Genomic DNA, 13,654 nt, shown 5'->3' with positions numbered 1-13,654 from the left:
GAATTCATTTTGCATGTCCTCAAATGTTTTAATCTCCCCTTACTCCACATGTCCTTAACGGTAGAGATACCTATCAGGTCCCATTTATCAAACCCTCTTGCTTACCAAGACGATCAGAGTCAAAAAGTAGGGTCGCTAGTGTCAACCTATTGCTCCATCCCAGGGAGCTTGGGGCGTCATGCCGGATCCGAACTGTATGTTTGGTCGGTCCTGACAAGTCTAACTACGAAGTCTTAGAGTACAACGTCCTATTATATCTACCATCTGGGAGGAGCCATCTATCCATGGCGAAGCCGGGATCCGGAACGGGGCCGTATGTTCCATGATTAATCGCGGCCAGCTGAGAGGCCCAATAATACCGTTTAATGTCTGGGAGGGCAATGCCTCCATCATACCAGGGAAGCGTCAATTTCGCTAAGGCTATCCGGGATCTACCTTCCCATAGACAGTATATCTTTTTTAACTTAAATCACGGAGCCAGGCGAAGTATTATATTACTCCGTCTCGGGATACTGCCCCTGAAAGCATTTACTTTTAAGTGGTATCCAAAAGAAAAAGGGTCTAATCTCTTTAAAGGAGGGGTGCAAGACTTAGAACATGTATTATTTGGTTGCCCACACGTGACTGTCATAGAAGTTAGAATTTTTTTTTTTTTTTAAACCAATCGGAACAAATTGCAAAATTAACTCTGTTCAGAACTTGATTTCTCTCTGCAAGGCTCCACCTAATGAATTTGTGTGCATTAATATGTATCCATTTTTTTAATCATTTTTTAATTTGTATTAGAATGACAATTTGTTTACTAAAATGTAATTTTAATCGTTAAATATTTGTTGTTCTCAGTGAGAACTAAATCAAATAAACTTGAACTTGTATGAGGCAAGTCATGTGAATGAGTGAGACTGTAAGATACATAAATGAGTTAGACCCCACTGAAATGTATGACTGAGATTACATGGAAGAGCACAAAGTGCATGAGGGCATATATGTGGTAAAGGACACACAGATTAAATGCCATTATAAGAACACAGCAAACGGGCCTGAGACTTTAGACTTCATAAAATGTAGGCGGCCATCAACGTGGGAATAGGACCCCGCTGAAGTATCAAGACTGAAATCAGAAGGAGGAGACTCTAGTGTGCGAAGGCCAGCAATGCGCGAGTGAGTGGAACTGCATTCAAGTATATGATGGTGACTGCATTGGATTGCATAAGCTCAGTTATGAGGTAAAGAATATGGACAAAATGTGGTTTTAAGAACACGCCACTGAAACAGCTGCAGCCAGGAATGTGGAATCGAGAGGGATTTCACTAAAACAGAAAGTGGGACTAAATTGAAGCATCTGACGGAAACTGCACTGAGGTCAGGTATATGGTAAAGTATATCTTGAAATGATGTGGTTTTAAGGACAAGGCAATGAAACACATAAGGCAACTGGGAATGAGAGCGGCAGCATTGAAACGGTCTGGGTCGGTCATCTAGTTGGGACCGAAGCACCACTGAAGTGTGCATAGCCACCAAAGTTCCTGCTCAAATGGATGTCTAAGATGAGGAAGTGCCTCAGTCAATAGGTCAGTCTTCAGACAGGAGCTATGACGCAATGGCCTACGCACTCATGTGACTCCGACTGCTGATGCCTCTCTGAGCCTCTAAATAGAATTTAGCAGACAGTCCAAGAGGAAGATCTGTGCATCATCCACAAGATCCAAGGTACACACACAGCGATTCGAAAAACAGGAGCTTTGGGCGACAAATGAGATCACATTGCAAATCAGTTCTATTTATAGTAGCCAGGTGCTCCAGATGACAGAACAGCAACCTATGTACATAAGTGTTTTCAGCAGCAACTGATTCACAGTGACCAGGGCTGCAGTGTGCGGACTCCAAGGAGACTTCTACCATCCAGAGCAGCCAGATCTCGGGCCCAAGACCAGAATCCAAGATGCATAATTCAGAGTTAGTATCTACAGACCATCCACAGAAGCAAGGATGTCAATTTAATTTCTAAAACTCAACAAGCATGCAGTATCGGGACAGTTTAATAACTAAACTTTGCAAACTGCTTCTACGCATTACGCCAACAAACAGTCACTGCCTGTAACACCATCGAGAAGGCTTTGTGAAAACTTCAACACTCAATCTCGGTCAAGGTCTCTGACACCGTAAAAATCCCTATGAAGATCAACACCAACCCCTGCCAGATCTCATCCTTAAGCAATTTGACCAGCACCATGGAAGATATATTGGCACATACGGCTGAGAGAGCATCTTAACCTGACTTGTGTTTGTTAAAGTGTCATACTCTGAGAACTCCTCAAGGAGAGTGAGGCCAATCATTTACCCTGCAATCATCTACTGGAATTTTCTGCCACCCAATCAGGCATTCAGGATAATGTGAGCTACAGCACCAATAATGGCTGCGGATGTGACCAAAGCACCAATAAGCACATGGGAGCAGTAACAGCCAAATACTGATGTAGGAGTGGGGGCTATGAACGAAATGCTATATTTGGGAAACATTGTAAAAGTCTGCAACTGCTCACCATATTTTCTGAAAACATTTAGCATGCCAACATATGACTGGGATAACTGTGTTCTAGTTCCCAAACAACAAACAGCACAGCATGTCAAGCTGCATGTTTGACTGCTTCAGCATTTAGCAAACAGATCTTCATCCACTTAATTGAGATGCATATACCCCAAAATCCTCTTCACAATGTATTACCTACGAAGAACAGTTGTTCCCAAAAAAAACCCAAGCAGCTTTTGCTTTCTTGCTCCCATTTAACATTCCAATCACTCGGAGCTCCCAAAAGTTGTATCCCCTTGGACACATATAACTTTACTGCATTACTCCATCCCAGATATCACTCCTAAATACCAATTCAGCCACACCCCCATTTACCGATCTCTGTAAAATGGCAATCTTCAAACCTGGAAAATGTACACCCCTCGAAAGACCACTGCATGTATACCCAAATTCCCAACCTTCATCATACTCTTCTGTTTTCTTTGAATTCCACAATATTTGATAATTTTGTCAAATGTTCCCTATTCCTCCATCTTAACTTTATTTGCCCTGCACAGAATCCATTCGTCCAGCAGACACATTTTTACGTTCTACTTTTCCCTCAATATTTCTTACATTCATCCTAGAGTCCCATTTCCTGACTAGATTAGCACCTCAGCCCCAAAATTCATTCGGAGGCCCCTACTTCCAAACATATCTCTCTGAAATAACTATTGAAATAACCATACAATCCTACCCTATAGTTACCGTCTTTCCACCACATGCACTTGATCCCTACCCGATACCTAGCCTAACTCCTTATCCTATAGCTCCGCTATTGACCCCCTCTGTTGCACACAGTTTGTCTACAGATTCACTTCCATACAACCATCACTTCTCCATAATCAGCACGCTCTGTGAATAAACCAAGACCCCTTATTCAGCTTCTTACTATGTCCACTCATGTTCCTCCCATGTCTCCAGGAAGCCCTAACTCTTAATATTCGCCCTCCGCCACGCACCTACACTCTACCGGATACCTCCTTTCTCTCTTCCAATATTCACCCACCTCTAGTTAACAACACCCCTGTATAGCCTGGCACACATGCTAGCCTCACTTTCAATATTACCCGCCCTGCCCACATTTACCCTATATTAAAGACTTGCCTCTGCCCAATTTACACCACTCATCTCACTCCAACATTCATCTACCTTCTCACATAACTTTACTTTTACCAGTTCCCTTCCAGCCACCCTTAAACAATCTTACAACTCAACTTATTGCCTGTTGAAATTAGAGGACAAGGTCTTCATTCAAGAATCTGGAGCCACTCAGGTCGGAGATAAGTTCTTTATTCTGTGTCAGGCCCTTGATTAACAACAGCAGCAGGAAGATTATGTCAGGACTCCATCCTCTTTCCATCTGCAACTCTATCCTAGCTTCCACTCCACACCACAAAGTAACATTGTATTACATCACTCACTCATTCGAGCCACCAACTCAGACGTACAGAGAAAGGGGATACTGCACACTATATATACATACACACACATACATACACACAAAACAAATTACAGGGACAATCATTCATTATCACTCAGTCTCCAACAGGTCTAGCTTATACATTCACCCAAAAATAACCTGCTAAACTCGCTAGTGCCTATACAGACGCACAAAGACAACAGCAGTTACAGATACTCTGCAACAGGCCAAAGAATGCGTCTCCCCACATCTCAAGTCAATGAAACACAGCAACGAGGTTGCGACTACCACTACACAAGAATCCAAGACGTGCAAGTCATGCAACCCCCTCGGAACATGGGGCCCTACCACCAGAATGTCTGCAGGCTCACAATGAGACCTCACAACATATATGCATGCAGAACATATAGTCAAGCAACAGGCAGGGTGCGGAACCCACAGGCTTCCTTTGATAAAGAGTTTCCTGGTCACCCCTAAGTCTACACATTAAAGGCACAATCAAAACACTAAAGTACAGATTAGCCATATATCATCTTAACTGAAATTTCCCTTGATCCTGCTTCAACACAACTACAATCATACACAATGTCCCAAGACATCTACCCCAGTATAGTAAACTGCACCGCAGAACAAACTCTCACACTTTCTCCATCTACCACAAGCAATACATACACCCCCAAAAGTCGACACACAAACACAAGTGCAGCACTGCTCTCCCGTATGCCCCACACGCAGTCACACTAGCTGGCTAAATCATTATAATTTTGGGCCAGAAGGAAAAAAGCACTAAAACTGCACTTATTACCATGCCCTCTGGAAACTGAACCAGAAAAAGTAGGTAACTCTTCCGAGCACAATGATGATGATAACCTCCCATAGACGCACACTGGAAAAGTACAGACACACAACAATTAGAAACACCAGAGCAGTCCGGCAATACAATCATTGACATCAGGCCATGTAAGCAGGAAAAGAAGTACTCATCTACAACACACTAGACCTACATCCATGATGGACTCTACCCATGTGTACAGAAAGAGGACTGATTCCAGAGGTCACTCAGGCGAAACTCGTGGCTTTCACCCACAACACACATGATTTTACAGGAAACCACATTGTCCATGGTGTAATGGACCTTGCAACCACTTGTGGCATGGTACTTCTCTCCTCCGACAACACACCCATGCAGTACTCCTCCATGCAACTTCTCTCAGAGTACTACTCTGCCCCAATTTAGCACACCAGAGTACTCCCCCATGTACCTTCTCACAACAGGGCGCCACTCTTTCCCAACTTAGCACACTATGGAGTACTCCCCCATGCCACGTCTCACGAAAGGGTACTTATACTTCCCCAACTTCGCACCAACACACTAACTAAGTATACTACATTTAAATCTCTTGCAATGGGGTACTACTCTTCCCCACACTAGTGACATTTGGACACCCAGCACATATCTAATCAACACCACACAGATAGGTACTGCACTCTCTTAGCCAAACTGCTAAGCAGACCCCACATAGATGCAAGTAAAATGATCACACTGTACTTGCAAAACAACATACAAGTGGACCATTTAAAATTGCCAACCTGTCTTGCATGAGCATTCAGCACCCCACAAACATTAGTATAAACTGCAAATCCGAAACTTGAGCCAACTTACACAAAAAATGTACTTACCCAACACAGCTTTACTAATAAGATGTATATGACACATGTCAACACGCAAGAACGTATTGAACTGCATTGTTAGGAAACAAGCCACGTTTATAAAACAATAGCACATAGAATAATATGACCTTCGAGAATGCCAAGTAACACCGCAAACTAATTAAATGAATGTCATATTGTAACATTGCATTGGAACAAATGCCAGCAAATTTGTTTCCACTGCTTCAGGACACATTATTTTCTCGAACACAGTGTCATGTCAATCGTCAATATTTTGTAGGTAAGTTTTGTTCGTTCTAAATTAACCAGGATGTCCTGGGGGGATCTTTCTTCAATTTCTGCAGACCTGTCTAATCATACACCTGCCTTCTAATCTCCTTCATGATGTTCAAGTTTACATAACCAGCGCCTCCAGGCTGGAACCTAGATCTGGGATCCAAGACTATAGTGCGGTTCTCTCACATGCACGCTGCGTTGCTATGCCCCACACACACCACACTCTCTTCTTCCAGCACCAACTGACTGGCACCAGACAGGAAAGTCCCATTTACCTGGCACTGCATATTGTCACTCTACCTCTGCCCTCCGCGTGGACTGTAGCGCTAGCAGGAGCTGCGTCATCTCCTCTGGCCACTCTGCATCGGGCACCATAAAATATGTGGAAAACCTTTAGCCAGCACTGGAGACCATATGCAAACTCACTCAGGCCTCACGTGCTCAATAGGATTCTAGCTCCTCACATGGCACAAGTCCCTCCAGCAATGCAGGCAGAGCTTGTGCTTCTGACAGATCAGTCACCTGCTTGCGAGACACATGGACCCAGCACAAGTGATCCTTAAAATCTAAATAAGTAATGTGCAACCTTTAACACCAACAGGACACAGAACCCTCCAAAGGCATGGAGTATCCTTTGCCACAGTCACCTTAAGTGACGAATCATATTGCACAGTCACCAACGATTCTACTCAAGTCACTGTTTAATCTATTATGGGCTGGAGCTTCATGAGTCAGTCCAGAGCTATGCTTACAGTAAAGAGTAATCGCTGCCTCTTTCCGCTGTTCCTACAGCACCGCCCTTATAAAACGGTCTCCTTAACAGGAACTCATCACATAGGATTGAAACTCCCCTCAGCCCCCTCTCCCCCCTCACTGGGCTCCTCCTGCCCAGCAGCCTGAGGTGACCCCAGTTGCCTGTGGTTGTGAGGGAGGCTGGCCCAAAACTAGTTCCACATGGTCCAAGGCTCTCTTCCTGCTTATGACAGGCCGCCTCGCTTGCGCGACGGAGAACCCACCGGCCCCCATGGAACCGCTGCATTCTCATGCAGACCCTTAGCAAAATGTTGGAGTTAAAGGGCATGGTCTTGATACAAGAGCCTGGAGCGGCTATGTAAGTGGGTAGGTTCTTGTGTCACAGCAACAGCAGGTAAGTCCTGTCTTCAGTCCCCCTCCAGCTGTCTCCGTGTCCTAGTTCCCACTCCACACGCCCCCCCCCCTACATTGTGGGTAGGTACTTCTGTCACAGCAACAGCAGGAAAGTTCTGTGAGGGTTTCAGTCCCCTCCAGCTGTCTCTATGACCTAGCTCCCACTCCACACCGCTACATTCACTCCTCATTCACTCACTCACTCCTCATTCACTTACTCACTCACTCGTCATTCATTCACTCATCATTCAGTCACTCATCATTCAGTCACTCATCATTCAGTCACTCATCATTCAGTCACTCATCATTCAGTCACTCATCATTCAGTCACTCTCCATTCATTCAGTCACTCTCCATTCATTCAGTCACTCTCCATTCATTCAGTCACTCTCCATTCATTCAGTCACTCTCCATTCATTCAGTCACTCTCCATTCATTCAGTCACTCTCCATTCATTCACTCATCATTCAGTCACTCATCATTCAGTCACTCATCATTCAGTCACTCATCATTCAGTCACTCATCATTCAGTCACTCACTCACTCATTCATTCAGTCACTCATTCATCATTCATTCAGTCACTCACTCATCATTCATTCAGTCACTCACTCATCATTCAGTCACTTATTCACTCATCATTCACTCATTCTCTCAGGATTCCAGACACACAGTATGGGGCACCCGGATACTACATATTTGCATTAAAACAAAAGGGTACAGTTGGAGTGAGAGTTCTTATGCCTGTCTGATTAAACATCACACCCAACAACTACATCCTGCTCATACAGGATACTGGGCCTACACATGATATGTTCAATATATTCTTGCAAGGGGGGGGGGGGGGGTCCCAACTTTTTGCAAATATAACAAAATGATATATAAAATAAAATCCTATCACATATATGTTCGATATATTCTTTCAAAGGGTTGGGGCAACTTTTTGCAAATATAAATACATATATATATATATAATAAAATCCTATCACATATGTTCAATATATTCTTGCAAAGGGGGAGTCCCAACTTTCTGCAAATATAAAAATATATATATATAATAAAATCCTATTCGTGCATCCCTACCTCGAACATCCCTATCCCAGCTTCCCCCCAACCTTCCATCCCCGCCCACCTGCCATAGATACACCTCCCTGCCACCCACCCACCTCTGGCATGTATCCTCTCTGCTCCATGACACCCCCCCTCACCCCCACTAACGGCCATCAAGTGTCACACCGGCCCCTCGGAATAACCCCCATACCCCCCACCCCCCGTGACATCACCCGTCAACACTGCCCCCCTCCCCCCGTGTCTCACCCAGTCTTGGATCCACATCACATCTCCCTGTGGGCTCCGCCTGTCCGCGTGCCGGGGGGGCTGCTCTGTCCGCGTGCCGGGGGGGGGGGGGGCCTCCTGATGCTCGCGAGCGCCTGCAGCCAGCGGTGCGAGCGGCGCGGCGCGCGGACTGTCCGGGGCTGACTGACAGCTGCAGGGCTCCGCTCCGCCGCTGCGCGCAGCCCGACGCTCCCGCCTCCTCTCAACCGGAAGTGGCACGAAATACCCCGCAGGGCAAACTGGGTTTGGTAGTCTCCTCTGAAACCTCTACCCGCAGCCGGTGTCCCTCAGCATCCTGAGATGACGTCAGACCCGCTGCATGTCGGGATTTGATGTCCGTTTCACGCTGGATCCGGCTATTGGAGTTTAACAGCCCGTCACAATCCCGCTGCGCGTGCGATGTCTGTTGCAGGGGGTAGCCACGGGGATGGCCAGGCAAGATGTATTTGCTTTAATGTGTTATGTGAACTGAGATGGGTGTGTGCCACAACAGGTGTACCCATCTGCCCGAAGGCATGCTGGGTAGTGTAGTCTCTCCCGTCTGCGGTTCTTCTCGTCCTATGGTTTATGAAAGAATGCGGAGGGGTGTACATGACGTCATTGTCAGCGGACCAATCGCAGCGTAGCATCGCCAACGGCCTTTTATGGGGCACGCGCGAGAGCCGCCGGGCCGCCGTGCCCGTCCACGGTCCGCCATCTTGAGGTGTTGGGGCACCTGGCAGCCATTTGGAGCCAGCCTGCTTCAGGTGCGGCAGGGGAGGCCGTGCTCTGGAGGGGCCTCATCCTGGAGGACGGCTGCTATACTTCTCATTCATCCGGATCTCGAGGGCGGCTGCTGGGGCCCGTGGTCTGGCTCGCTGGCAAACGTCTCCACGAGGCAGCAGGTGACGCCACATCCTGCAGCCCTGTCAACAGCGGCCTGGTGGCGTGAGGTGCCAGGGCCCAGCGCTTCAAAGGAGAAGGAAGGGCTGTGTGCAGCTCGCTTCCACCGAGCAGGAATGCTTGTGGTCCATTGAGGTGTAACGTATGTGCCAAAAGACCCCACTCAGGCGGGAGACTTCCGATTTCTGAAGCCAAAAAGAGCTTTATTTTAGGTGTATCTAACCAGACATTGCCTCTTCGTCAATAGAAGTTAACAGGGTTTAATCTTCCTCTTACCTCTTCTAAAATGTTGGCATGTATGTGTTAAAACAGAAGTGGAATCTAGAACTACTTTTTTGTTTTAAGGCTTGGTATGAACTTACTGGATGGTCATGTCTGCATCCAACAAGACAGTAAAGGGACATGCACCCCTTGCCTATGGTCAGACCCAGAATGCCCTTGACTCAGAACAGTTGATGAGCTTTTCAGTTGGAGAATTTGCCATCTGGAGAGTCCTGCCAGCCAAGCTACTCGCTAATAACATTGCCACACAGAGTCATTTTACACCTCTTTATTCCGCTGTGTGTAAGTCAGAGCTCGACATTCTAAACTTGCCTTTAAGTCATCCCTCCAATGCTTAAAGGCAAGTTTAGAATGTCGAGCTCTGACTTACACACAGCGGAATAAAGAGGTGTGTACAGTGGGAACAAAAAGTGTTCCAGAGTTCTTTTATTTACAAAACACTACACCTCCTGCTTTGTTAAATAACCCCTTCGCCGCGCGGCAAATTCCGCCGTGGTGCGGAGCTGGGCTGGGCATGGCGCTCGGGTACCCAGGACGTCTCCCGGCCGCCATGAGTCACAGTAGGCGTGTGCACATGACGGCTGGGAGCCGTCTGAACTCCGTCCACTGATTAGTTCTCCTGCACAGGCGGGGAATTAACCGCGCGTGGGCGAAGCGGCAACGTTTGGCGGCTCCTGGCAGTCATGAGCACACTTCTACTGTGACTCATGATGGCTGGGAGCTGTCCTGAGCATGGATGTGGATAAAAAGTTCCAACTTTTTCTAAATAAATATACAAATAAATACCTGAATTAATAGATAGATATACAGGCAATTATTCTTCTTCATTTAAGCGTTGTGGTATCTGAATCACACATCCTCATCGGGTTACTGGAAGCCAGGATCTGACAGTCAGAGTGTGATCTGCACAGGCGAGGTGGAATCATCAGCACACACAAAGTCATCAACAGACCTGTCTTTTGACATCAATGTTTAGTGAGTGATGGGCTGCATGTTGAAAATGAGAGGAATCTCTTGTAAGCGACTCCCAAGACACTGGGCAGTCACCATGTGTCCTTTGGTGTTAGAGATAGAAAAGGGCTCAGCCTCAAAAGGAGCATCAGGCTTTCTTTTTCTGTATTGTCAGACAAGTACTAAATCTCCTCTTCTAAATGTGACATCATTTACATTACCTCTTCTGACAGCATATATTTTCATCTTCTCTTTGGGATCATAGTCTGTAGTATCAATGTCTCCCCATTTTTGGATCTGAGGTTGGTCCATTGGGGCAGGTTGGTTGTTAAACATTAGAGTTGCAGGGCTTTCCTCTGTTGTTGAGGGAGGGGTCAAATGGTAAGCTCGAAGAGTGGTGTTCCAAACAGCTTTGAGGTTGAGCTTCTCCAATGCAGCACGCTGAACAGCTTTCTTAAGAGTACTCATGAACCATTCTACTAGTTCATTGGCATGGGGCCTAAAGAGGAGTTCTTTTTTGAGGCTTTATATTGAAGTGATTTAAAAAGTCTTTGAATTCTCGACCATTAAAAGGTAGGCCATTGTCAGATTTTCTGCCAAGCATAATGTGGCAAATCTGCCATATTCAAAGGGTGCTGAATAACTTGAGATGAAAGACAGTTGCATATATTAAAAGTCTTTCATTTTTTCTGACCCTTTGACATGTTCAAAGGGTGCTGAATAATTTGAGACAAAAGACAGTTGCATATATGACAAGTCTTTCATTTTTTTTCTGACCCTTTCGACGACATAATGAAACCAGACTTGGTTGGCGGTGGAGCTTGCCGGAGCTCAAGATAGCCGCGCTCTGAACGAGCTCTGCGAGCCATCGCACCAATCCGCCAATTATCCATGTACCCTACATGCGTCCGGACCTGAGGTATGAGCAGGGCTAGTGCCGTGCGACAGTTTGGTGTACTGGTGACCACAGATTGGGTGCAGTAGGGACCGAAGCTGACGCGGTTGCTTCCTAGGCTCGTGCACCGACTTGCAGTAGCTGTCTGTGTCTGACACCAGAGGTGACGATCGCCCCTTGACATAGAAACAGGCCAGCGGGATGCACTCGGACCCAGAGGATGCGCGCCGAACCCGCTGCATCGGAGAGACGCGGCCTGGCCCGAGGCGGCAGTGACGCTGAGAGAAAGCGGACCTCCGGAGGGCCTATTACAGCATCAAGGGACCCCTACACATGTGTGACCCATAGACTGAAGGCAGTGCTGTCAACACGGAGCACGAAATTGAGCCGCCCTACCGTAGCCCCAAGTCCAGAGGTGGCACACAATACAGAGGTGCCTGGTAGGAGCACGCCTAGCTAATGACTGATAATACACCTGCACTACTCCTGCTTGCGGCCACTGCTCGGTGTGGCTGATTGGGCTTAGTGACTGGAACATCCCGGAGTATGTCCGCCCTGCGGCTGAGCTTATGAAGCTGCATGCTAAACAGGCCCATTAGTGGAGGATAGCTGCTGCTTACGGAGGGTAACCGTCTGCTTGCCACAACCTACCAAGGGTGGAAGATCTGCGGGCCCTATATATGCCAAGGAGAGGCTCTCACAGATAAACTTGCATTGAATGTGTCCCACAATATCAGAGCCCAGTTGAATACTGTTGCGGACTGCGACAGTGGGACTTCCTGCCTGTGACCCGAAGACGCCCTACTATTCTGATACCTGCTGAGCAGAACCTACCACTGAGAGTCTGGTGCGACCTGCTTGTCTGGGTCCAACGTGCTGGTGCTGGGCTTGAGCTGTCACTGTGCAGAGTTTGATTGTACCCCTGACCCTACGAGCGACTCTTGGAGCAATCGGAAAGTAATGTAAATGTAAATGTAGCCGTACTTGTAAAGCGCACTGATACTCCTGAGTGTCCTGGCGCTGTACTCATACCGCTAGGGCACCCTTCCTAGTTTTTCCCCGTGAAATGTCCACTCCTGGGCATCCCCAGGGTGCAACCAGGCATCCCTAGCGCTGTAGGGGGCCGTTGTGGAGACTAAGCAAGCTATTGCCCAGAGTTGCAGCGTGGGACCCATGCTTAGAGTAGGCACCGAGGCGAGAAATCAGGTCCGAGAAATTATGAGCCCAAGATCCGCCGAGACCAGCCAAGGCAAGAATTGAACCCTGGTCCCCGGCCAGACCTCTGCATCAGGGTCTACCGCTCTAACCATTGAGCCACACTTCTCCACTAGTGAAGTGAAGGTGAGTGAGACCCACATCCCCCCACCTTCGTATTACCATGGGAAAGGTCGACAAATCTCAACCTAAACTGCAGTTCGAGCTGCGAAAATCGAGGTATAGAGAGACCGAGGGATCTCGGCCTTCCGAGGAGCAGACGAACATGTCCGAAGAGGCGACTGGCGATATTAGACAGATCCTGGCAGCAATGCAGAAAAGCTTATCAACTATCAATGGAAAAATAGACATTTTAGCATATCAAATGGATAGAATGTTGGAGCGCCTTGATAAGCATGCAGAACAAATCGATATGACCGAGAGACGTGTGTCGAAGGGTGGAAGAGGCACTATTCAGAAGCTGACATTGTCCAAAAACAGCTGGCGAAAACTTACTGTGTTGCAGGATAAGGCAGAAGATTTTGAGGCTAGGTCCAGGAGGAGTAATATACGCATCAGGGGCCTGACGGAATCCACAATGGGCAACATGGAAGTGTTCATAGAGAAACTCCTCGTCACACTACTGGGCAGAGAAACCTCGGAGATATTTATAGTAGAACGGGCTCATCGCATGCTTGGCCCTAGACCTATACCGGAGGCACCGCCGCGTCCAGTGATCGCAAAACTTTTAAATTACCGAGATAGGGACGTGGCCTTGAAGCAAGCTGGAGAAAAAGGGGATCTCCAATACGAGGGCTCCGCGATATCTTTGTACCCGGGCTTCACCATGAAAGTGAAGGAGGCCAGACGTCAGTTTGCTCCACTGAAGCGACGCCTACAGGAGCAAAACATGGACTATGCCATGTTATACCCGGCCAGGTTTAGGGTCAATATGAATGGCAAATCTAAGATTTTTCTGGACCCGAAATCCCTACAGAAAGCCCTGAAGGAAAACTCTAAGGCAGAGGAGCGG

General features: G+C 47.2%; 1 protein-coding gene across 1 annotated transcript in view; it reads right to left on the bottom strand.

Moving 5' to 3' along the window:
• The window catches only part of LOC144798760 (polyamine-transporting ATPase 13A3-like), a 376,171-nt gene extending 367,583 nt beyond the window's left edge, over positions 1-8,588 (bottom strand). The window contains exon 1 of the mRNA XM_078669780.1: positions 8,400-8,588. The gene's annotated coding sequence lies outside the window, so the exon portion shown is untranslated. The remainder of the gene's footprint in view (positions 1-8,399) is intronic.
• Positions 8,589-13,654: the final 5,066 nt, after the last annotated feature.

This window comes from Lissotriton helveticus, chromosome 12, assembly GCF_964261635.1.
Source record: "Lissotriton helveticus chromosome 12, aLisHel1.1, whole genome shotgun sequence".
NCBI lineage: Eukaryota > Metazoa > Chordata > Amphibia > Caudata > Salamandridae > Lissotriton > Lissotriton helveticus.
This window is presented reverse-complemented; position numbering and strand designations above follow the sequence as displayed.